Source organism: Schistocerca americana, chromosome 2, assembly GCF_021461395.2.
Source record: "Schistocerca americana isolate TAMUIC-IGC-003095 chromosome 2, iqSchAmer2.1, whole genome shotgun sequence".
Taxonomy (NCBI): domain Eukaryota; kingdom Metazoa; phylum Arthropoda; class Insecta; order Orthoptera; family Acrididae; genus Schistocerca; species Schistocerca americana.
This window is the reverse complement of record NC_060120.1, coordinates 553,780,920-553,806,982: the sequence shown is the minus strand read 5'-3', so window position 1 is coordinate 553,806,982 and position 26,063 is coordinate 553,780,920. Positions and strand designations below refer to the sequence as shown.

General features: G+C 46.4%; 1 pseudogene; it reads left to right on the top strand.

Annotated features, from left to right (window-relative positions):
- Positions 1-24,577: 24,577 nt before the first annotated feature.
- LOC124597448 lies at positions 24,578-24,695 on the top strand (annotated as a pseudogene).
- The last annotated feature ends 1,368 nt before the right edge of the window (positions 24,696-26,063 follow it).

The following is a 26,063-nucleotide window of genomic DNA, read 5'->3' as shown; positions in this document are numbered from 1 at the left end:
TCCGAAAGAACAGACACCACACAGATCCAGCAGCTGTGAAACACTCTATGTAAATTGAAGGAGGATCACTGATATCAGCTGCAGCGGGACATTACGGACTGGGACTGCGGATAGGTGGCGTTCGATAGGAGTGTGGATTGACCTTGAAGCCTACCGAGGTAGTCCGTGCAGTTGCGGTAACGCTGTGTTCCGGCTGGCGGAGTGGTCAGCGCATCTGCATAGTAAGCAGCAGATCCTGGGTCCCGGGCCAGTGCCCGTTTTCGCTCGTCGGAGCTGATTCCGCTTAATGTTCCGCTGCAGTTGACAGTAGTGATCCCCCTCCAGTTTACATGCTGAAAAGATTTTTCAAGGCAACTTTTGAGAGCTTGCACAAAAAAACACAGTGGGCACTGTTTCATTCAGAAGATAATTCTCATTGTTACTTGCTTTGGTTGTTACCAGAACTACTACTATTTTCTGGGTACCTCTTATCTCGATTTTCAAATTTTCATACAGCGTATTAACATTTAAAGGAAACTGTAGATCATCATCAGGTTTTCCTTCAACAGCTGTACACTTTGAAGTCTTTCTGTTCGTCCAGGTCATAAACTCAAACCAATGGAAAATTATGTCTATAAAATATTGATTTGACATAGCAAAACCTTAAGGTATCTGTTGTTCTACTGCATATTTAACTGCCGCTGAACCGCTATGATTTAAAAGTGGTTAAACAAGGACCAACTTTCATTTTATCGTAATGCCCCAGTCTTACTATACATCCTCGCAGATTTCAAACAACGTTCAGTTTATCTCTTTGTTAGTGTCATACAGCTTTACAACAGGCTCAGTGGAGACATTTGAGGGGAATGATGACCTCAAATGTTAAGTCCCAGAGTGCTCAGAGCCATTTCAACCATTTGGAGACAGTTGGCAGTCGCAAACTGTTGTCTTTGACGACTTCTTTGGGAGGAATAATGTGGTGGGAAACTTTTAAATGGTTTCTCAGATGAGCTATATAAGGCTTCAATACAGTTTCATAAAACCATTCGTGTAAATCTTCTTAAACTGATCAGATATAAAATGAAAGTAATAAATGAAAATAGATAATAAAAAATGGTTCAATTGGCTCTGAGCACTATGGGACTTAACATCTGAGGTCATCATCCCCTAGAATTAGACCTGCTTAAACCTAACTAACCTAAGGACATCACACACATCCACGCCCGAGGCAGGATTCGAATCTGCGACCGTAGCAGCTGCGCGGTTCTGGACTGAAGCGCCTAGAACCACTCGGCCACCGCAGCCGGCAGATATTAAAACGTAATATGATGTAGAATTGAAAGCAGTTACATAACTGTGTTACGAATACAGCAGTAGGCCTGGAGGTGGCTATGTCATTTGGGTCTCTACGAGCGATCTGCAACCACATTTTACGCATCTTCTCAGTCTTTGCTACATTCAGAAACAATTTTTCAGATGTCTTTACAAATGTATTTGTACAATGTAGTACTATGCACAATTTGTGAACCATTTTTGGAAACGTAAAGACCAAAACAAGACGTCACTGTAAATGAGCATCACGACCGTAGGAGCAGCGAGCTAGCCAGTGACATCACAAATGGAGAGTTTTAGCGGGCTTTCACACTGCTATATTTGAATTCCACTTCTGTTAAAAAAAAAAAAACTTAAATTACATGTCGTAGAAAAGCATGTTACGAACATAAAATGTCATATTTAACATTTTAAGACGATTTTCAGAAAACAGATACCTTATTAAAAAAACAGGTCCCGAGTTCGAGTCTCGGTCGGGCACACAGTTTTAATCTGCCAGGAAGTTTCATTTCAGCGCACACTCCGCTGCAGAGTGAAAATCTCATTCTGAGATACCTTATTATCACTCCCATAGAGATCTCTCTTCCTGTGGGGTTTCTACAGCTGTCGCCGCATCCCACTTATCTATGTCTAGCAGGCAGTTTCTCGTAGAGAGCATTAAGAAAAAAGAGGAATATCCAAGTTCTCATAAAGGCATTAAGCGAACTTTTTCCCTCCATTGCACTGAAAACAGAATTCACCTTAAAGTAAGTTTAAAAATAAGACAAAGTAAAAGAAAAGATCAGTATACACTTTATGCATAACTCAGCAGATATCACACTTGGAAATCAGACTGTTGTCAAAGCCACGACATCATATAACGTTACAACAATCTCTTTGAGTCTCGGCAGACAGCATCCGAAGGACTTATTTAGTTATGTATTTATTTCATTCCATTTTAGCCCGTTACTTATAATTTAAACAGACTATATTGGTTCTCAGAGAAATTATGCAATACACATTAACATTTAATTTTATCCTACACAAATCCGAGAGACTTATGATCTCAAATACGAATAGTTGCATACGTTATTTGTTTCATATGAGATCTTGGGAATTGTATCATGCGCCTCACGGCGTTGCGAGCATATTCGTATCCATGCGCTACACATTGTGAAGAATTTTCTGTGTTGTGTTTAAGTGAAATAATTAAATTTTATTAAGAACAGTTACAGTAACATTTAAACCGGTAGTAATCCATTATATGATGCCGGAAGGTGTGAAAGTTGTAAGAAATATTGTCGTTTTGGAGGGTCACAAGCAGCACAAGTTGCGGGGGTTCCAGGCGCGCGTTGCTTACTGTCTCTCCGTTGGAGCAGTGCTGGCGTGCTGTCATTATGAGTAGAATTAAGTGAAGTATGACTTTTAACAGTGATTTTCCCTGTTCAAGCAGCTGCATATGTTTTAACAAATAACGATTTAAAATAAAAACTGGTGTGGCAAAGAAATGAGCAGTTACATCATCCCGCAGAGAGCCCACTGTAAGTGGTATCCTTTACATGACTGATCCTGAAGCCAGCCGTGTCCGTTGGCGTTATAAGAATGTCCAACGTCGCGTTTTTAATTGCATCGTAGATTCTTGTTCTATATTCTGCAAAGTGAAGCCGATCAGGCTGGAGTGAAAACTTTCTTTTGTAGGTGCCCAAGAAAAAAATGAACAAGGTGGTCTATCTACTGACCTTGAATCGCCCACTGAGGAGTTTCCGGCTTCCGTTAAGGACGTATGGCAGGGCACAATATTGCTGGAAGTGTATGCGATAGTCTAGTATGTTCTTGTCGATATGTAAAATTAAAAAGCTTTTTAGCATATGAAACTACACTAATCGGTTGACTGTTTTCACTTGCCGGAAGAAAGAGCCGTAAAATTAACTCTTGCTTACAGCGGAAACGATACTATGTTCTGAATCCCACAGATGTATTCTCAAGACAGTCATGGATTTTCGCTGCCCTGCACCCAAGTGATGAATGCTGTGACCGTTTACATATAAGTGCTACGTTGACTCGTCACTAAAGGTTGTATTTCCAGCTGGCCGCTGTGACCGAGCGGTTCTAGGCGCTTCAGTCTGGAACCGAGCTGCTGCTACGGTCGCAGGTTCGAATCCTGCCTCGGGCATGGATGTTTGTGACGTCCTTAGGTTAGTTGGGTTTAAGTAGTTCGAAGTCTAGGTGACTGATGACCTCAGATATTAAGTCCCATAGTGCTTAAAGCCATTTGTATTTCCACACAACCCCTTGCCTTAATTCAACCGATGTATCACTTCAGTTGAAAACTTCTTTCGAGCCATTTTTTTGTCTGTGTCTGGCATGTCTTCCAAGACCGAACGTCTGTACCTACGAAGATGTAAACGTCTGCTCAGTATACGGCAATAAGACGTATGTGGAACGCCCAGTTCAGGACGCGCAAATCGAGGCCATTTCATAGGATTGCTGCTACATCGTCTGGCACTTATAAACATATAGAGAATGTGTTAAGTCGAGTTGGAAAGCCTATCTCAGCCAAAGCCATTAGCTGAATCTCTACTATGTGGGATGCGAAATTTGCGTCTTGTGTTTGCCACAGGCTTCGCTTCTTGAAACTAAACCATAGAGACTGCAACTTCACAATCATGAAAGCAGTCGTTTTTCAAATATACCTCTTATAGTGGTATTAGTTGTAGCTATTTGTTTACGGGAGATAAAATTTGCATTTTTTAAGGAATTACATCAGAACTGGCTTTAGCGAGAGGTGACTGTAAAATAACATACCACTGGACAGTCCGCTGAAGCAACCGGAATAGTGGTATATGTCTGATGATGAGCGGATTCGATTAAAAGCGTATGGTCGAAATTTCGTGTATTCGAAAACGGTCTCTCGCAGCAAATATTGAACAAGTTCACCAGGCCCTTGCATAAGAAGAGGCGACTCCGAGATGGTACCTTGTTGCAGCGTCCCCGGCATCCTCGCTGAGACCGCTCAGGAGAAATTGGTCGAGCTGTTGGGGAAGGTCCCAGCGCGCGCGTTGCATCACGGGTAATTCCGCGCCGTATCGGCCCGCGCAGGGCGGCTCGCCTGACGGCGGATCGCTGTGTTTGTTGTTGACTGGCGGCGGCGGCGGCGGCAGAGAAAGTAGACACACTTCACCTTCCCCAGTATGCGCACGGCAGCCGCCGCCCTATGTGGGTCAAGCTCGCCGTTCCAGGAACGCGTGACGCCGACCGGCGAGCCGAGCCGTGCCGCCTTCGGAAGCTTCAGGAGCTGCGTCACGCAGCGCGAACCCGATGGAGCGGTGCCGGGAACACGGCCCCCAAGCAGGAAGCAGTCCCAGCGCACTGCTGTTAACAACTCGGATGCACTTTCTACACTTTCTGTTGCCTTCGCAGACTTTGCGAAGTACTGCCGCTAACAGTGCGGCAGTTTCAAGTGTGATACGTACAAATTACTATAACCTCTTGGTCCAATAGCGGCCCCTCCCGACGGAGGTTCGAGTCCTCCCTCGGGCATGGGTGTGTGAGTTGTTCTTAGCATAAGTTGGTTTAAGTAGTTTGTACGTCTAGGGACCGATGACCTCAGCAGTTTGGTCCCTTAAAAATTCGCATACATTTGAACTTTTTTTTTTCGTGGTCCTATAGGAGATTCGAAATGATCTGGTTTCGCTCATGGAAATTCTACCATCAACTAACAGATTGTTAGAGCAGTGATTGCCAGTCTCTGATAGGAACCCATCGAGAAACGAACATTTTGGTTCGTCGCCACCCAACTAAACATGTGGTAATGAGGCAACATTACAGATTTATACTCAATTGTTTAAACGATATGGTCCACCTGTGGCTGTCATTTTTCCTTTACTCGTTGTAAGATTACATAGTTTTGGTCTGAGACCATTATTAACTATCTTTAAATGAAACCATCGATGACACGTTATGACGCACAAATCTCTGTACCTGTGTATATTTCTACGGCAAATACAATACAGTCAGCAGCTAGCAGGGCGTGTGCATCGGACCTTCGAGATGGGGGCGAAACATGACAACGCCGCTTCTAGCCTTGGTCATGGATGGAAGGAAGGAGGTCATTAGAAACAGAATACAAGCTCCGATTGTTTTAAGGATGGAAAAGAAAACCGGCCATGCCATTTCAAAGGAACGACCCCAGCATTTGCCTGGTCCGATTTAGGAAAATCACGGAAAACTTAAATCAGGATAGCCGGACAGAGATTTGAAGCGTCGTCCTCCCGAAAGCGAGTTCAGTCTGGTAACCACTGCACCGCCTCGTTAGGTTTAATAATGGTGCCACAACACCAACAAAGAGTGTCCACAAGTGTGTCTTCAAGTGTGCCACAATCGGCTGAAACCTCCCACTGTTGATCAGGTCACGTGGAGCTATCGAAATGCGGAGATGTTCATTAGGACGTTTTCGCCCGCAGTTTCATAGAGTCCCAGACTAACACTGATTTAGCGTCCAGTCGAAGCGAGATAGAGTGCCTAAGACTGAGGCAAACCAGCAATGTATGCGCGCGTCCCAGCGAACGTTGCTTTTGTCATCTTGGAAGACAGGTGTGCCCACAGCACACTCGTCATGAAGGTCAACAGTTGATCAATGACTATGCTTAAATAAAAGTCCTGATTTCTGTTCGCGGTAACCTCAACACGCATGAGCACACTCTATGAAAAACAGTCGCGAAACGATTTAGGTAAAAAGGAAATACAACCATTTTAGTCAAGTCACAACAGGTCATCCGCTTCTTGTGTTAGTATCGCTTCAGTTTTGAAGTGCTCGTTTTTCCCGCGCGCCGTTCGAGAGTGGAACGGTAGAGAGATAGCTTGAAGGTGATTCATTGAACCATCTGCCAGCCACTTCATTGTGAATAGCAATCACGTAGATGTAGATGTAAATGCCCAGGCCCGAGGGCGTGTGCTAGGGTGATGACGGCGACAGCGACGGTAACGGATCTAATACAAGTTCAGTTTCAGAACCAAAAAATTGCTGCTTTGCTGACGATGGTACGTCAACTTCTAGCTGCACAAACCGCGTCGGACGCGGAACGACAACTGACCGACCGACTAGCCCAACAAGTGCCGCCGACCAGGATACCAACATTCCGCCAATTTAACGACACATAAGAGGAATGGGTCGAATATCTGACACAGTTCGAAGCAAATATTGCATGAATGACACACGCGCTGCGAGACTCTATTTATCCACCGACACCGGACAAGAGACTTTCAAGTAAATGCCACGCCTGTACGGAAATATACATAATGGATGTACGAGTACAGGTTGTACACAAATGGTTGACGACATATGGAAGTTTGGGTCTGGTCGTGAATTGTGCTCCGATAGCCTAATGGTGAGGCGACTACTCGCGGTAAGTGGGTTCGAGTCCTGGTCCGGCACAAATTTTCATTGTCGTCATTCCATTATACAGCCATTGGTTGTCCATATCCGTAATTGCTAATAGATTTCATGTATTTCATAATGTCTGTAGTCACAGCTTCGATGGCTTCCTGCATTTGAAAAGAGGTAAAACCGCAAGTCGTGGGACTGCACGATGTGCCTCTAGTCAGCTACTGTTCATTTTTGGACAACATGGTTGTGGAGAGAAGCAGCGATTAGTATGATTACTGTCCAGTTTCGGTGTTGCTTGGTCTGCTGGAGGCGTGCAGCTTTACGTGCTGCTGTGAACAATGGCCTTTAGCAATGTAACCAAGTCCAAATGTCCATTGCATGCAGTCTCTTCGCATCGATCGCTCGGAAACCTGTTTTTGATGGACCTTGATTCAGTGACAATAGAAGTTCCTGTTGGGCTTGAAACCTATTATGAACGTCAAAGTGCGATACCTGTCTGTTATCCAGTCTTGCATTGCTTTGCCTGTTGCTATTGTCTACAACTGGGTCGTTTTCTAGGGCAGGAGGTGATGGACTCACCTTTCCCTAATCCTCCTAAATAGGTTGTGGTCTGCACATAAGAGGCGTGCTCGTGGCTGCGTGATTTCCCCACGACGATCGGTGTTTCCAACACTGAAGAGAAACTCGTAAAAGTAAACGCAGGACGCAGAACATCACAGAAGTGCTTTAAGCAGGAGCCTGACAATGGAGCCTGGGTCCGCAGCTCGTGGTCGTGCGGTAGCGTTCTCGCTTCCCACGCCCGGGTTCCCGGGTTCGATTCCCGGCGGGGTCAGGGATTTTCTCTGCCTCGTGATGACTGGGTGTTGTGTGTTGTCCTTAGGTTAGTTAGGTTTAAGTAGTTCTAAGTTCTAGGGGACTGATGACCATAGATGTTAAGTCCCATAGTGCTCAGAGCCATGGAGCCTGGCCAGTGGAAAGTCTACATTCTGCTGCTGAATCAGAGCTCAAAGGCCTTAACATTGAATAGTGTCGTATAGTGGTTTGGATCTCACAAAATCGAGAGGTCGCCCGACAGCCATGATGAGGTGCAGAATTCGTGTGCGCTCTGAGGTAGAGGTGACGGTTTTGTCGTGTATTTCTGAAGCTGAGAGCAGGTGATCCTTGATGATCAGCTATGTTATTTATTGCAGTACCTGAGAGACTCTGAAACGTATGTCCAATAGCAGTTGTCGAATTCCGCTTAGGCATTTTGCTGTTTTTTTTTTTCGAGAAGTGTTGGAGATTAGTGAGCATGCACTTGTTTACTAAAGAGCGAGATGTCAGACCAGACTGTGAACTCATCGGCTAGTAGGAAGAGGGTTTGGATAAAACTGATGGACTTGGCTAAGGCATAGGTGTGCATGTCCAGGATCTCCTCCCAAACCTATGGATCTATTTCAACCAAATTTGGCCGGCCAGAGTGGCCGTACGGTTCTAGGCGCTACAGTCTGGAACCGAGCGAACGCTACGGTCTCAGGTTCGAATCCTGCCTTGGGCATGGATGTGTGTGATGTCCTTAGGTTAGTTAGGTTTAATTAGTTCTAAGTTCTAGGCGACTGATGACCTCAGAAGTTAAGTCGCATAGTGCTCAGAGCCATTCAACCAAATTTGGCACACAAACAGCAGGCCTCATGAGTATCAGCACTGTGGGGTTTATAGCCTCCTAACTGCAATAGTGGCGGGATAGGGGAAAAGTGAGCTATTTCTGCTCCTGGCATATAGACTGTCCAGCATGACATATGTTTTGTGGGAACAGTATTGGCCTGCCACATTAACCTGCTTTGCAGGGCAGACCACATATCAGGGGCGAGAAATGGTTTTCTGGGCTCTGATACACTGCTGGCCAACGTAAATGCAACACCAAGAAAGACAAGAGGTAGCACAACAAAATTTATTTTCTAGATAACATGTTGACCAAGTACCAAATGATTACGTTTACAGACGTCTGTGACATGCGGTTCCTGCCAGAATCAGTAGCCAGAGTAGCCGCCATTGTTGGAGATCACCGCTGCCACACGTCTCGGCATTGAGTCAAAGAGACGTTGAATGTGTTCCTGGGGTACAGCAGCCCAAGCAGCTTCCACACGTTGCCAAAGATCATCTGGTGTGGCAGCTGGGGATGTAATCTGGGTCACTCGTTGAGCAACCATGGACCACATGTTTTCTATCGGCGAAAGATCCGGAGAGCGAGCCGGCCAGGGAAGCAGTTCAATCTGGTTATTGACGAAGAACCTTTGGACAATTCGTGCCACGTGTGGTCGCGCATTATCCTGCTGAAATATGGCTGTGGCCGAGCCCTGAAGGTACGGAGGGACAACTGGCTCCAGCACCTCGGATATGTAGCGCCGGCTATTTGAAGTACCGGCAACGCGTACTAGAGGCGTGCGAGAGTAATATCCTATACCGCCCCATACCATAATACCCGGTGCTAGACCAGTGTGGCGGTGCATAATGCAGCTGTCCAGCATCCTCTCTCCACGGTGTCTCCACACTCGAATCCGACCATCGTGGTGCTGCAGACAGAAGCGTGCCCAGTCAGTAAAGACAACGTCATTCCATTCTGCCGTCCACATCCGTCTGTCATCACACCATTGGCGACGGAGACGTCTGTGGTTCTGCGTCAATGGTAGACGAAGCAATGGACGTCTGGCGGACAGACCACTCTGCTGTAAACGGCGTCGAATGGTACGCGCAGACACTGGATGGTGCGTTACAGACGCAATGTGCTGTGCTCTGGTTCGGGATGTCACTGAGCGATCCGTCACTGCCATTTGCACAATTTGCCTATGAGCGCGTGCAATGGTGCACCGAGGTGAATGCGATCGACCACGTCGGTCCGTCGTACCCTCCTGCATCCAACGGTCACATATCAGCATTACAGTTGTTTGGTTTCGTCCAACACGACTAGAGATTTCTCTGTATGATAATCCAGAATCTCGGTAAGCCACTATCCTTCCTCTGTCGAACTCGGATACTTGATCAAACGATGTTCGCTGTTGTCTACGAGGTATAACTGATCGTCTTGTGAAACAACCACAAGGTAAACACACGTGCCGAACGTACACTCGTCGAAATCGCCAAGCCTTAAATGGCGCTATGAGGTGGCGCCACAGGCGCGCGTGATGTGCGTCTGCGCTGAAATTCTAATCAGTTGCATATCTCATCGCTGCAAACCCATGGTGTAAATTTCACTTGATTCGGATGCTTCCTTCAGGGTGTTGCATTTACGGTGGCCAGCAGTGTATGTAGGCTGCCCTACATGAGAGGAGTGTTGTGTTGAAGAAGTAGGGACCAGCTTTATCGACCTGATTTGCATAACAGCCTCTATGTCAGGGGCAAATAAATTATTTTCGAGCCCTTGATGTGTAGCTTGCCCTTCATGACAGGCAAAGTGTGGGAATAGTATCGACCTGCTTTACTGAATATTACAGGGGTTACAGGTGCCTGTGAGTGTGGCTGGGGTTTGGTTGAGTGAGGGATAGGGGAGGGTATGGACAGAGTGAGGGGGAGAAGGGAATGGACAGGGAGCAAAGAGGAGAGGAAGATGTAGGAGGCAGGTGAAAGTTGTAGAGGGGTGAACAGGTGAAAAAGGAAGAGGGGGAGGGGGATACACTCAGAGAGAGAGAACAGAAAGATATGGACAGAATGTGGATGTGGTGCAACTGGACAGTCAGGGAAAAGGAAATGAAGAGACTGAGAGGGTGGAATGGAGGAGATAGACATATAGTGGTAGGAGGATGAGATGGACACATAGAGGGGAAGGGGCAGGTGAGTTCAGTATATGTTTCGAACACAAACGAGGATGAAGCTGTGGGGAAAAGGCAAGTTCATGACAATAAATTCTATGTTTCCATGCAAATTTGAGAGTGATGGTTTTGTGTGATTCTTTCCGTATTGGCTATGATCTGTATTCCTGTTTTGCTGTTCTAGTGATTATAGATGAAAGTTGGTAGTGACCAGACTGATGCGGTTTATGGTATGTTAGCGCTGAACATATTCCATTCCGCTGTTCGGATCTCGGAATCTTTCTGGTAGTAGATGGTTTGTTACTGGGCTTTGATGATTGACATTGGATCAGTTAGAATTTAAAATCTGTCTCATGGGTTAAAGTGAGGTTGACGATTCATATTTAGATTCATTTTACGTCTGTAGCAGAGAAAGAATTAACCCAGGTCCACCAATGAACATTTCCGGAGAAATCCGCGGTACAGTACATCGCGTAATTTGCCTTGCGCGCCGCACATTGGCAAGAACGCGTAGATTCTGCCCGCAGCTGCGTTTGTATCTTCGCGCCACCCAACGAAAGCTCCGAAGCACGGACGAAAGGATCGCCATCCCTTGTAGATACGTAGGACAGACTGCATTGATGCACCAAAGAATCGAGCAGGCTGAAACTCGATAATTCTTGCTTCCTGGCAGATTAAAACTGTATGCCGGGCCGAGACTCGAACTCGAGATTTTTGCCTTTCACGTGCAAGTGCTTTACAGACTGTGCCTCCCAAGCAAGTAAAGCTGTGAGGGCAGGTCTTGGTTAGGTAGGCTGCAGACTAAAAAATCTCTTCCTCGGCAGCTCTTTCCTCCCATTCTGTCACGTCTCCACGTCGATCCATGTTACCACTTGATTCCGTACAACTGACCATCTGATACCAGTTCTCCACTATCTACAGCGGAGCGCTCAAAATAGTACAGCGTGCTCTTTGAAGAGATGAGATTATGTCTCAGGCAGGCATCAGGAGAATAAGGTAAGCTACAAGGTTGCGTGCGGAGCCAGTGACAAGGCACTGTTTTTCGTACAGCAAGATCCACGAGGAAGGCCGGCGCCACAGGTTGGCGGCTGGCTCCTCGAGAGACTGTGGACTGGGGAGGAGTGCGGCCACTGCCCACCGGCCAGCGCCGCCACTGGTACGGCTTGGCGCGGACGCGGAGAAAGCGGCAGCCGGACCGGACACTGGCCGCCGAGCGTGTGCTGACGTCACGCCGCGCCTCTGACACACCGCACCGCACCGCCCCTCCCCTCGGCCGTACGGGACAAAAAAAGTAGGCGGGACGGACGTGACAACAAATATGCCAGTAGCTTCCAGAATAGCCATCAGTGACTGCCCATTTGTCTCATCTGGGATTTACACATTTTTGAGATGAAAGATATTGTGGGACTCACAGGACGGTCCTTAATTACACTAGCAATTTGATGCAGTGAGTATTGCCTTTTCGTTTAGGATTTTCATTCCATTTAGGTTGGATATTCAACTTTACGGGTCATATTCTTCGTGCGACGGTCTCATGCGAGCTGGATTATGCGATAACGTCATTAGTAGACTAATTAGTTACGAGATGAACAGCTTGATCCCAGACCTCCACAGATATTTCATGTCATATCTACACTGAAGTTCAAATGGTTCAAATGGCTCTGAGCATTATGGGACTTAACGTCTGAGGTCATCAGTCCCCTAGAACTTAGAACTACTTAAACCTAACTAACCTAAGGACATCACACACATCCATGCCCGAGGCAGGATTTGAACCTGCGACAGTAGCAGTCGTGCGGTTCCAGACTGAAGCGCCTAGAACCGTTCGGCCACTCCGGCCGGCTACACTGAAGAGACAAAAGGCATGGGATATCTCCTAATATGGCGTCGGACCTCCTTTTGCCTGGTATAGAGAAATTCTACGTGGCATGGGTCAACAAGTCGCTGGAAGTCCCCTGCAGGAATGTTGAGCCACGCTGCCTCCATAGCCGTGCATAATTGCGAAAGTGCTGCCAGTGCAGTATTTTGTGCACAAACTGACTTCTCGATCATGTCCCATAAAGGTTCGATGGGAATCATGCCGGGCGATCTGGGTGGCCAAATCAATCGCTCGAATTGTCCAGAAATATCTTCAAACCGATCGTAAATAGCTATGTCTCGCTAACATCGTTGTTAGTGAACATGAAGTTCTTGCGAAGTGAATGCAAATGGTCTCCAAGTAGGCGAACATAACCATTTCCAGTCAATGATCGGTTCAGTTAGACTAGTGGACCCAGTCAGTTCCATGGAAACACAGCCCGCACTATTATGAAGCAACCACTAGCTTGCACAGTGTCCTGTTGATTGCTTCGTCCATGCCTTCGTGCGGTATGCGCCACACTCGAACCCTACCATCAGCACTTACGAACTGAAATCTGGACCCACCTGACCAGGCCACGGTTTTCCAGCTGCTAGGATCCAACCGAAATTGTCATGAGGAGTGTTATAGGCGATTACGTGTTAGCAAAGGCACTCACATCGGTCGTCTGCTGCCATAGGCCATTAATGCCAAATTTTGCTGCACTGTCCTAACGGATATGTTCATCGTATATTCCATGTTGCTGTCTGTGGTGGCCAGCCGCTGTGGCCGAGCGGTTCTAGGCGCTTCAGTCCGAAACTGCGCGACTGCTACGGTCGCAGATTCGAATCCTGCCTCGGGCATGGATGTGTGTGATGTTCTTAGGTTAGTTAGGTTTAACTAGTTCTAAGTTCTAGGGGACTGATGACCTCAGAACGTAAGTCCCATAGTGCTCAGAGCCATTTGAACCATTTTTTTGATGTCTGTGGTTGTTTCACGGAGTGTTGCTTGTCTGTTAGCACTGATAACTCTGCGCAAACGCCGCTGCTCTCGGTCGTTAAGTGAAGCCCGTTGGCCACTGCGTTGTCCGTAGTGAGAGTTAATGCCTGAAAGTTGGCATTCTCGGCACATTCTTGACACTGTGGGTCGCAGAATATTGAATTCCCTAACGATTTCCAAAATGGAATGTCCTATGCCTATAGCTCCAACTACCACTCCGCGTTCGCAGTCTGTTTAGTACCCTTTGTGCGGCCTTAATCACGTCAGAAACCTTTTCACATGAATCATCTGAGTACAAATGACAGCTCCACCAATGCATTGCCTTTTTATACCGTGTGTACGAGATGCTACCTCCACTTATATATGTGCATATCGCCATCCCATGACTTTAGTCACCTCAGAGTGTTTATAAAGAATGATTCAAAAGCCGCGTCCCATAGGACAAATAGGGCGAACCAGAACCCCATCGGTATACCTTCAGAGATGGTAGCGTGGACGAAAAAAGAAAAAAATCTCTCGTAAAATGGACTGTAAAACGCTTTACCTTACGGCCTGTGATCACTTCTTCATGTTCCCTACTTTGGACACATCTCATCTGTTAATCAGTGGGAAGCCAGATCACAATCGCTCAACTGCCATCCTCATCTCTCTGACATTCGTAGGAGTTGGTTCCAAGCCATAAAAATCTCATGCGATGAAATCCCTGAACTGATCAATTCGTTTTTGATCAGATGATTTAATGGCTGCATAATTACCTTCAGTCTGTCGAATGTTTTTCAGGATTTCTGACACAGTCTAGCAGCGATGAGAAGGAGAATTGTCCTGCTGAAGGATTAGGTTGCCTTTCGGGTGCTGTAAACGATTTCCTTCAGTCCATCGAATGTTTTTCAAGATATTCTGACACAGTCTAGCAGCGACGAGAAGGAGAAATGACCTGCTGAAGGATTAGGTTGCCTGCCGGGGGTGCTGTAAACGATGAAACGGATGTGTCGTTCCGAAGAGAGACGACGGCGGACGTACTGCAGACCCTACTCAATCTCGTGTAAACAACCACCACACCACACAAGGATGCCTCCTCCACATGGCAGAAAGATCCCCTGTTGGTAAATAAGAGCCTCATGTGACTTTCAATATATTCGTCCCCTGACGTCGGCGTGTAGCTAAGTGCAGAGAGTATCATCAGTTCATGAGACTTACGTATTCCATGCTTTACGGCAAGAAAGAAAGACTGAATTGATTGTTGGTGTTAATAACCTTCATCCTCCTTTACCTCCTCTACATTACTGCAGATGACGTGTCACTGAGCACATTTGTTCTGTGCATGCGATAGTTCACTAACCTGCTGTCTTCAAGTTGATGTCCCCAGAGCAGAAAACATGACGGAGGTCGTAGGTTCTGTATCTTGAGGCTGAAACTGACTTTTAACGAGGTTCTGTTCTGAAATAATGTAACACTTCTTTGGGATTTTAATATAGCCACACGAGAAGACTAAATGATCTCAATACAACACCTTCTGATATAGCAAAGTACATGATCAAACACAATGTTTACGAAAATGTATCTTTACACTATTTGTGGCACGTGTCTGTGGCTCATGACTACCGGAGTGAATCTTTTAATTCTGAATACTGGCAAACACATCCTGCCGGCCGGAGTGGCCGTGCGGTTCCAGGCGCTACAGTCTGGAGCCGAGCGACCGCTACGGTCGCAGGTTCGAATCCTGCCTCGGGCATGGATGTGTGTGATGTCCTTAGGTTAGTTTGGTTTAATTAGTTCTAAGTTCTAGGCGACTGATGACCTCAGAAGTTAAGTCGCATAGTGCTCAGAGCCATTTGAACCATTTGAAACACATCCTGCCACAGACAACATGACTGTATATCTCGACTGCCTAATCCAGAGCGACGAACAGGAACTTAAATAAAAATTGGAAACACTTCCTACGACAGACAACATGTCTGTTCTTCTCGACTGCACAATCCAGAGTGACGAACAGCCCGAAACACTTCGCGCGGCATACCAGAAAAGGCTTGACCCGAGCGCTTCGGAAGTGCTTCGTCTGTAATTTCGTCAGTCTTTTGATTTTTATTTAAATTGTTTTTAATAATTCTAAAATGACTGATTGATAGTCAGCTGTTGAGAGATATTCATATTAAAAGTGAAGTCATTCCAATGAGTAGTTTAACTAATAATAATAACTATACTTTAACGTTTTGGCACCCTTGCTCCGAACACAGCAGTCAATCACAGAGCAGTAGCATTGTGCAGGCGGTCTTTCTCACGGCGGGAATGGTACCGAATCTAACATCTGTCACAGGTACCTCACACCACATTTCGTCATCTATATACTTCTTGCATCTCCACTGCTCTGGGAACAGCTTCTTGGAGCCTAATATGACAGCTGACTAAGCCAGAAATATTACAGTTTTTGCCGTTCGTATTAATCTTTGTGCCCTGTGGCGAACGGTGAGCAGAGGTACACACATGGGATGATGACTCCCGCACGCCATGGCGATTAGATGGGTCTGCATGGTACAGCCGCTCACCTGTCGTTGTTGTCCAGCTCCAGAATGACAATCGATTTACTGACAGTGGGTCCCATACATCCACTGTTACCATCAGCAACACACGACGACGCGAACTGACTGGCCTCCGTTGTTTCCCCATAACACTTGAAGAACCTGTACTACTTCGCAAACGGAATATTCAATGCGTCGGGTCATTTGACATCCACTGCAGTATGAAAACATCCTCCATGTTTCTCCACTCATTACGATCTTCAGACACACTCTTCCTGTATGCTTTATAACGTCGTCAACATTTCCTTCTGTTATAGCATACAAAGGAGATACAGTATTTTAATACTGCACGTCGTTCGCTTTTCTACGTAGTAGTTGTAAAGGCTGAGACATATTCACTTGTGACGCTTTGAATATCGCTGTCATTAACTGTTAAGGGGAAAGTCTTGCTGCCGTCTCTGAGAGGCGTTACCCCATTCAGCCAGCCAGGTCAGTACAGGAAGTACATACGTACTACTGGCGTATTCACAAATAGACAACAGTCTGTTACTAATGCAGTTGTCAGCTTCCCACAATCACTAGATACACTGGATATTACGTCATGGAGCAGCGGACGGTGTTCTGCCACAGAAATGTCATCACTGGACCTAAGAAAGGATCGCAAGGAAACACCCAAAAGCCAACATCACATGCGTTGACCTGTACGAAGTTGATATAAAAACAATGTACAATCACTGTTTTTCTATTGAATTATGTTTCCGAAGAGATTCACTAAGTATCAGTTTTTGTACATTTATTGTTGCATTTAATATTAGTTAATATTCAAACCAGGGCTACCCATATAAAAGTTATTGTTGTTAATCGAAATAGGCAAAGTACGACTGCATACATTCTTATCAACAACCTATTTCACGAATCGTAATTTCATGCAGTTTTTGACACACAACATGCTTAGTAAATACATCAACCGTTGAATTGGGAACACCAGTCTTTCGTTTTTTTCTTGATTGGTGAAGCCCTTATGAGAAATAGTGTAGATTTTTTAGGAACTAATGACGTTGTGGCAATATCATAATACGACATAGTAATTTTTATAACTCCAAGGACTGGTCAGGTCAAAGTTAGAGACCTTGAGCAGTATCACGATATTTTACAAGCATTACTCAGTCTATACTGAATGGTTATGTTAACAACAGAACCGCTTTATAACTAATCATCACGATATTTTACAAGCATTACTCAGTCTATACTGAATGGTTATGTGAACAACAGAACCGCTTTATAACTAATCACCAAAAGTGACAAGTTTGGAAAAGTGTGATTACTCAAGAATTCATGGTGTTCCAGGCATTTATCACAAGTAGTCGTGAGCCATACTTAACGAAAGCAGTGCACAGAAGTGATGAAGGGACGTCGCCGTAAGTCCCGTACAGGGTAAATACCAGACTAACCTAAACAGTCACTGCCATGAGCGCACCAGCATCTAGATTCTCCCTCTCTTCTCACTTAGACTAGATGTAAGAAAGCAAGAACATCATCACAGTGAAGACAATATGCGGAGATTTTTTAAAGTTAATAGGCTCCTCGAAAGTTTAATGTCATTCACTCTAATAACTTCATCAATAGCGATTACGTAATGTTGTAAAAATGATTGATAGGCGACAGGACTGGTGGTAAATGGTTACCCTCAACGCAAAAGAACTGTGAACGTCACCCACTGAATACTACAGAAACAAAAGAAAGAGACGGCTCCAACACACATGGATAGCAGTAACATCAAATTTTCCTAAACTTGACTAAAATAAAGTAACAGTTACAAAAATGGAAGCGCATGTTGCATCAAAAATTAGGTAGGTATATTATCTATTTCCACAGAAATGAGAAAGTTGTTAACCATTAGTATCACAAGTATCACACTCATACGGTACTATAAAAAGATGAACATAAATATCTAGGTAATTTTTTCATGTCAGGAGCCACAGCCACAAACTTACACTGAAGAGCCAAAGAAATTGCTACAGCTACATAATATCGTGTATGGCCCCTGCGATCACGCAAAAGTGCCGCAACACGACGTGGCATGAACTCGACTAATGTCTGAAATAGTGCTGGAGGGAACCCTGCAGGGCTGTCCATCAATCCATAAGACTACGAGCGGAAGGAGATCTCTTCTGAACAGCACGTTGCAACGCACCCCAGATACGCTCAATAATGTTCATGTCTGGGGAGTCTGGTTGGCAGCGGAAATGTTTAAATTCAGAAGAGTGTTCCTGGAGTCACTGTGTCGCAATTCTGGACATGTCGGGTGTCGCATTGCTCTGCAGAAATTGCCCAAGTCCGTCTGAATGCACAATAGGCGTGAATGGACGCAGGTGATCAGACAGGATGCTCACTTATGTGTCACCTGTCAAAGCCGTATCTAGAAGTAGCAGCGGTCCCATATCACTCCAACTGCGCGCGCCCCACGCTATTACAGAGCCTCCTCCAGCCTGAACAGTTCCCTGCTGACAAGCAGTACATCGATGCAATTTGAAACGAGACTCGTCCGACCAGGCAACACGTTTCCTATCATCGACGGTCTATGTCGGTGTTGACGGGCCCAGGCGAGGCGTAAAGCTTTGTGTCGTGCAGTCACCGAGGGTACACTGCTCCGAAAGCACATATCGAGAATGTTTCGTTGAATGGTTCGCACGTTGACACTTGTTGATGACCCAGCATTCAAATCTGCAGTAATTTGAGGAAGGTTTGCACTTCTGTCACGTTGAACGATTCTCTTCAGTGATCGTATGTCCCGTTCTTGCTGGATCTTTTTCCGGCCGCAGCGATATCGGAGATTTGATGTTTTACCGGATTTCTGATATTCACGGTTCACTGACTACCTCGGAAATGCTGTGTCCCATCGCTCGTGCGCCGACTGTAACACCTCGTTCAAACTCACCTAAACCTTGACAACCTGCCGGCCGCTGTGGTCGTGCGGTTCTAGGCGCTGCAGTCCGGAACCGCGGGACTGCTACGGTCGCAGGTTCGAATCCTGCCTCGGGCATGGATGTGTGTGATGTCCTTAGGTTAGTTAGGTTTAAGTAGTTCTAAGTTCTAGGGGACTGATGACCTAAGATGTTGAGTCCCATAGTGCTCAGAGCCATTTGAACCAACCTTGACAACCTGCCATTGTATCAGCGCTAACCGACCTAGCAACTGCGCCAGACACTTGTTGTGCTGTATAGGCGTTGCCGATCACAGCGCCGTATTCTACATGTTTACTTATGTCTGTATTTGAATAAGCATTCCTTTACCAGTTTCTTTGGCGCTTCAGTATATTAAAAATTTATTCTGTTTTCTACCTCAGTTGTTACATCACGATCAGCTGATTTCTGCGTCACGCCATTTTCAGGTGCTACTCCTGTCCATGTAACGTTAAACAGACATCCTGTGCGGGTGTAAACAAATGTACGTCTCTACATTAAATATTTAAACCAGGAGGTAAAAGCATCGAGCGATTAAATATTTAATGGCGAGTAAGGGACGTTGTTCTCGCTCTAGTCTGCTATGCCAACGGTTAAATATTTAAATGAGAGATGCACATTTTATACACCCACACAATACGATGGTGAAAAATTACATCGACGGGAAGAGCATCTGAAAATGGGACGACGTCGAAATCAAATTATCCAGTAATACAGTCTACCCTGACTGTGTAACATCCAAGGTGGAAAATGGAATGCTCTTGTAATAGTTAAGCAGCAACCACTTGTAAGTTCTGCCTTCCGTTCCGACTTATTCCTTATACTCCCGATAACCATCTCATCCTAACTGCTTTCAACAATTTGCCGGCGTCACCGGCTTTGTAGCACTCTATCCTATCCTTCAGAAGTCCCAGTAGTCCCTTCAGCTCCATCTCAGGCATTCTATGATATTTGCTCGTGCAGCCAGTGGCTCTTTGGATATGCTATTTTCAAGTCTCCAGTCTTTAAATTGGATTGATGCTGTCCTCCACCTGTTGCCATCTTGTGGTTACTGATTCATCTCTACGGTCTACCACAACTGTTATCTCTGTTGGCCCATACAGTGTGGCCCCCTGCCTCTGCTTCTAGCACCAAGTTAACTACGTCGTAGCAGATCTCCCACTAACCTACCCCTACTTGCGGTAGGAGTATTCCACTGACTTCTTTGGTCGCCTATTGTTTTTAATACCTTTTCATTTCGTACCTCTTATCGTTTGACTAGTCTTCGAAAACCTAGGCCAAAATTAAGGGGTCATCGACGTGCAGCTTCCGTCTTCAAAGATTTTGCCTAACCGTTTAGAACTTTTCTGTTCTACTAGCACACTAAAACAGACTGCCTGGCTGAAAAATTGAAACACACAGAAGAATAAGAGCGAACGGAATGAACAAGTTTGTTTGTGTGGCCACCCTCCGCAGCAAGCATTTACAAAACAAGTATTGAACGAAATGCAACCTCACGGTCTGAGAGGGTATGTAATGTTCAATTCAGTAATTACTAAACGGAGTCAAATTTACAAAGAACTTGGCAGTATGAGACGACTTATCAGAATGATGCCGCACCATCTCTGCCCAGCTTGCTTGCGCTATTTCGGTTCGGAAGGGTATCGCAAGGCTGTCTTATCTTCTTCTGAGATACGCTGGCTCTGGGATGGAATTGACGTTCGAGCTGGTCCCACACATGTCCTGTTGGGGACATAAATGGTTCAAATAGCTCTGAGCACTATGGGACTTAACATCTGGGGTCATCAGTCCCCTAGAACTTAGAACTACTTAAACCTAACTGACCTAAGGATACCACGCACATCCATGCCCGAGGCAGGATTCGAACCTGCGACCGTAGCAGCAGTGCGGTTCCAGACTGAAGCGCCTAGAACCGCTCGGCCACAACGGCCGGATATCAGGGACAGATATCGGGATCTTGCTGACCATAGCAGTCCCCAAAATCACGTAGACAGTACTTAGGGCTACTTGCCACGTGTAGACGAGCATTTTCATGTTGAAAAATAGCATGACAATACTGTCGCAGGGTAGGTAACACGTGAGGACGCTGGACGTCAGTAATTTACCATTGTCAGAGTTCCCTCAGTCAATACCAGCCATAACCTAAAGACCAGACGACGGCTTCCCACACCACGATAGGAGTAACAGCGCTGTTCCTCTCCAAAACAGTGGAAGAGTGGCTCCTCTCCCCAGATCACCACCACACTCCCGGAAGAAGGTGATCCGGGATAGTGCAGAAACGCGATTCATCGCTGAGCGCAATACGACGCCATTCCTCAGAATTCCACGCTTCCCACACGGTCAAGGCATGACTGCAAACGCCGCGATTTGCGTTGTGGTGTTGACTGCAGTCTCCGTATGAGGCAGTCGACGAGTTTGCCTGCCCTCACGTTCCCATGCAGTCCAACGTCTGGGCAGTGCCACATCGGAATGTCCTACAAATCTTGCACAACGCGACCAACCAGCCAAATGGAGGCCAAAAATAAGATCGCTTGTATCGAGCGCTGATAAAGCTGTCTCACACAAGCATCTGTGTGTCCTTCACTCAACATCTGGCGCTCTTCGCGCCCCTTATGTACCCTACCAAGCCTGGTAGCAACATACAAACTCGATCAACACTAATGCACTCTCGTGAGCGTTCTACCTGCCATAGACAATTGCAGCTCTAACGATTTATGTACACACGGTTTATGTGCCGCGGCTCCCTCCGTCGGAGGTTCGAGTCCTCCCACGGGCATGGGTGTGTGTGTTGTCCTTAGCGTAAGTTAAAGTTAGATTAAGTAGTGCGTAAGCTTAGGGACCGATGACCTCAGCAGTTTGGTCCCATAAGATCTTACCACAAATTTCCATTTTTTTTACACTGGAGGTGCGTACGTATACTACACTACTGGCCATTAAAATTGCTACACCACGAAGATGACGTGCTACAGACGCGAAATTTAACCGACAGGAAGAATATGCTGTGATATGCAAATGATTAGCTTTTCAGAGCATTCACACAAGGTTGGTACCGGAGGCGACACCTACAACGTGCTGACATGAGGAAAGTTTCCAACCGATTTCTCATACACAAACAGCAGTTGACCGGCGTCGCCTGGTGAAACGTTGTTGTGATGCCTCGTGTAAGGAGGAGAAATGCGTACCATCACGTTTCCGACTTTGATAAAGGTCGGATTGTAGCCTATCGCGATTGCGGTTTATCGTATCGCGACATTGCTGCTCGCGTTGGTCGAGATCCAATGACTGTTAGCAGAATATGGAATCGGTGGGTTCAGGAGGGTAATACGGAACGCCGTGCTGGATCCCAACGGCCCCGTATCACTAGCAGTCGAGATGACAGGCATCTTATCCGCATGGCTGTAACGGATCGTGCAGCCACGTCTCGATCTCTGAGTCAACAGATGGGGACGTTTGCAAGACAACAACCATCTGCACGAACAGTTCCAACGACGTTTGCAGCAGCATGGACTATCAGCTCGGAGACCGTGGCTGCGGTTACCCTTGACGCTGCATCACAGACAGGAGCGCCTGCGATGGTGTACTCAACATAGAACCTAGGTGCACGAATGGCAAAACGTCATTTTTTTGGATGAATACAGGTTCTGTTTACACCATCATGATGGTCGCATCCGTGTTTGGCGACATCGCGGTGAACGCACATTGGAAGCGTGTATTCGTCATCGCCATACTGGCGTATCACCCGGCGTGATGGTATGGGGTGCCATTGGTTACACGTCTCGGTCACCTCTTGTTCGCAATGTGGTCAGTTTGAACAGTGGACGTTACATTTCAGATTTGTTACGATCCGTGGCTCTACCCTTCATTCAATCCCTGCGAAACCCTACATTTCAGCAGGATAATGCACGACCGCATGTTGCAGGTTCTGTATGGGCCTTTCTGGATACAGAAAATGTCCGACTGCTGCCCTGGCCAGCACATTCTCCAGATCTCTCACCAACTGAAAACGTCTGGTCAATGGTGCCCGAGCAACTGGCTCGTCACAATACGCCAGTCACTACTCTTGATGAACTGTGGAATCGTGTTGAAGCTGCATGGGCAGCTGTACCTGTACACGCCATCCAAGCTCTGTTTGACTCAATGCCCAGGCGTATCAAGGCCGTTATCATGGCAGAGGTGGTTGTTTTGGGTACTGATTTCTCAGGATCTATGTACCCAAATTGCGTGAAAATGCAGTAACATGTCAGTTCTAGTGTAAAATATTTATCCAATGAATAATCGTTTATCATCTACATTTCTTCTTGGTGTAGCAATTTTAATGACCAGTGGTGTAAATTACATTGGTATGCAACCACGTCTTCGGGATACATCACTTATATTTATGGCTATATATCTTTTAGTAACTCTTGATAATAAACTGCTAGCCATCCAACACAAAAAACGGCGTGTCGGGAGCGGACACAATCCCAAGATCTTGCTTTGCGCGGACTGCGCTGTCCAGGCACGATCCACAACCCACCCTCACCACTTCATTTCAAACCTTCCACACTTCTGAAAAGTTCTCCTGCATACTTTTCGGGTCTGTCTCTCCTGAAACAAAGCTGTGAGGACGGCTCGTAGGTTGTAACTGACTCAGTAAGGACATTGCCCGCGAAAGGCAAGGTTGCACGTTAGTGACTCTAATCTCTACATAGTTTTAATCTGCTACGATGTTTCGTATCAGCATACACTCCGATGCAGAGTGAATGATTCATTGTGGAACAAAAAAGGAGATACCTAAGTACGACGTCGTCCGAAACAACTGACCAAACATGTAGACTGTACCCCTCCACCATCATATACGCCTTGAATCGACCTGTTTTCTCCTATGCAAAAATCGCTCGCCTTCCCAGTCATACGGAACCCGGATCACCCGCTTACGGAGTTCCTGCCACCTCCTGCCGTCCCCGTCGCCCTGAGTGAACGGGTTCCGGGCAGCCGTGGGACGGGGCGCCAGACTGCTGCCGCAGTACTCGCCGAGCGCAGGTCCTTGCTCCCGGCTCACTTTCTCCGTGCTAAGTACCGAGCGACGGGAAGTGGCTCGCGGACCTCCGCTAACCCAGTGCTCCGGCGATCGCTGCGTCCGCCGCGGGCCGCCGTTCCCGCAGTCGCAGCAGTGGCTGGCCCGGGCTGGACTGGCCGGAGCCGCTGCAGAGGAAAGAAACCGCGTGACGTAAGCAGACTGGCGCAGGCGCAGGACCTTGCAAGGACGCCGGGCGACGGCGTGCGCCGCGCTAACCCCGGCGCTGCCCGCACGCGGTTTGTACTCGGCGAACTACCCTGTGGCGGGATCACACGCCAATCACAGGACTGGGGAACTCTCACAGAAAGCAACTACTCAAACGCAGAGGGTTACGTAAATCAACGAAATACGTGGAACATAACGACAATGTTTTGTTGCGGCTATGGTCTTCTCCGGAGACACGTCTGGTACACCTCTCTTTGTTTTTCTATTGTCGGTAAAGCTGTCGCCACACAGGAAGAGGTAGCTGACGTTGACGTGCAAGTAGACAGAATATCCCACGTCTCGAGACACAGCACCGCCGGCACACGATCTGGTTAACGAGAGTTTTCGCTCTCGGCGCTCTCCAGCGGCAGTTGGCGGCTCTATTTGGCTCGCACACCATTCAGTTTGTTCACGAGAATGGACAGGTGCAAAATTCCTATGTTAGCTCTTTTAAAACGCACCTTTCCCCGATTGGCCATATGCTAGTCATGTTGTTCCGTCTGTGGCATACATAAATAAAAACTTCAGTATCCATGGTGCCAACGGCCTTGCCGCAGTGGTAACACCGGTTCCCGTCAGATCACCGAAATTAAGCGCTGTCGGGCTGGGTTAGCACTTGGATGGGTGACCATCCGGTCTGCCGAGCGCTGTTGGCAAGCGGGGCGCACTCAGCCCTTGTGAGGCAAACTGAAGAGCTACTTGATTGAGTAGTAGCTGTTCCGGTCTCGGAAACTGACATACCACCGGGAGAGCGGTGTGTTGACCACATGCCCCTCCATATTCGCATCCCGTGACGCCTTTGAGTTGAAGATGACACGACCGCCGGTCAGTACCGTTTGGTCTTCATGGCCTATTCGGGAGGAGTTTAGTTTTTCAGTATCCGTGAACATGTAATACGACATCAGCTTATAAAAGTTCATCAAATTGAACAAACTCACTCTGGGCAGAGAACAAGTATTACAGATAATTATTTCTGTTAATTTCGGAATGAAGTCTCGCAACCTCTTATAAAACGCCAAGGTGAAAGACAATTTTGATTCAGCAGGACTTCAACTATCTACTGAGCTAACCTCAGTACTGTAACGTGGTGCCTCTACCCAATATGCTAAATTGTAGCGCCGGCCGCTGTCGCCGAGCGGCTCTAGGCGCTTCAGTTTGGAACCGCGTGACTGCTATGGTAGCAGGTTCGAATCCTGCTTCGGGCATGGATGTGTGTGATGTCCTTAGGTTAGTTAGGTTTAAGTAGTTCTGAGTTCTAGGGGACTGATGACCTTAGATGTTAAGTCCGTAGTGCTCAGAGCCATTTGAACCTAAGTTGTAGCTTCGTGATACGTGACTAAATTTAATATTAAATAAGCTTTAATCACCAAAATGTTATTAATTCACATTTAATTACAACAAATCCTAACAAGTACGACAGGTTTCTCATGAATCTTCAAAGTGCCGTTGCCTTAAAGTGGCTTACTCTCATAACACGCAAGTTATACTGCGATAATAAATGAATACTAAAATTATTTAACCACCAACATGATGTTTCCTGTCGTTTTACTACAACTAATCGTACCAGTAACGATTCGTTCTCGAGACATTCAATGTGCTGCTGCTTAACAAATAGCAAATATTCATGGGGTATCAGGTATAACATAAAACCCACCAAATATAGGCTTCTAATGAACATGACAAATACAATATCGTCTTGCTTTCTTCAGACCTCGACATTTCTGCTTCTGATTGAAGAGGCTTTCTTGCTTCCTAGCGATTCTACTTCATGTGACACGTTGCCGAAATGTCACAGAACTTATTTTGCGTTTCACCTGACGAAACGGCTCCTCAACATGAAACAGAAGAAAGTGATGTCACAAAATTCGTATGTCAACTATAGCTGACTAGTGCTTCTCTGAGATAAAGACGATGACACAAGAAAAATATTCGTGGCGGACCACGTCGAACGAGCTAGATGAGCGATAACAAAAATCTGTCTTTCTCATTAGTTATTCGCTTTGCACGTCTACCCTTGAGTATTC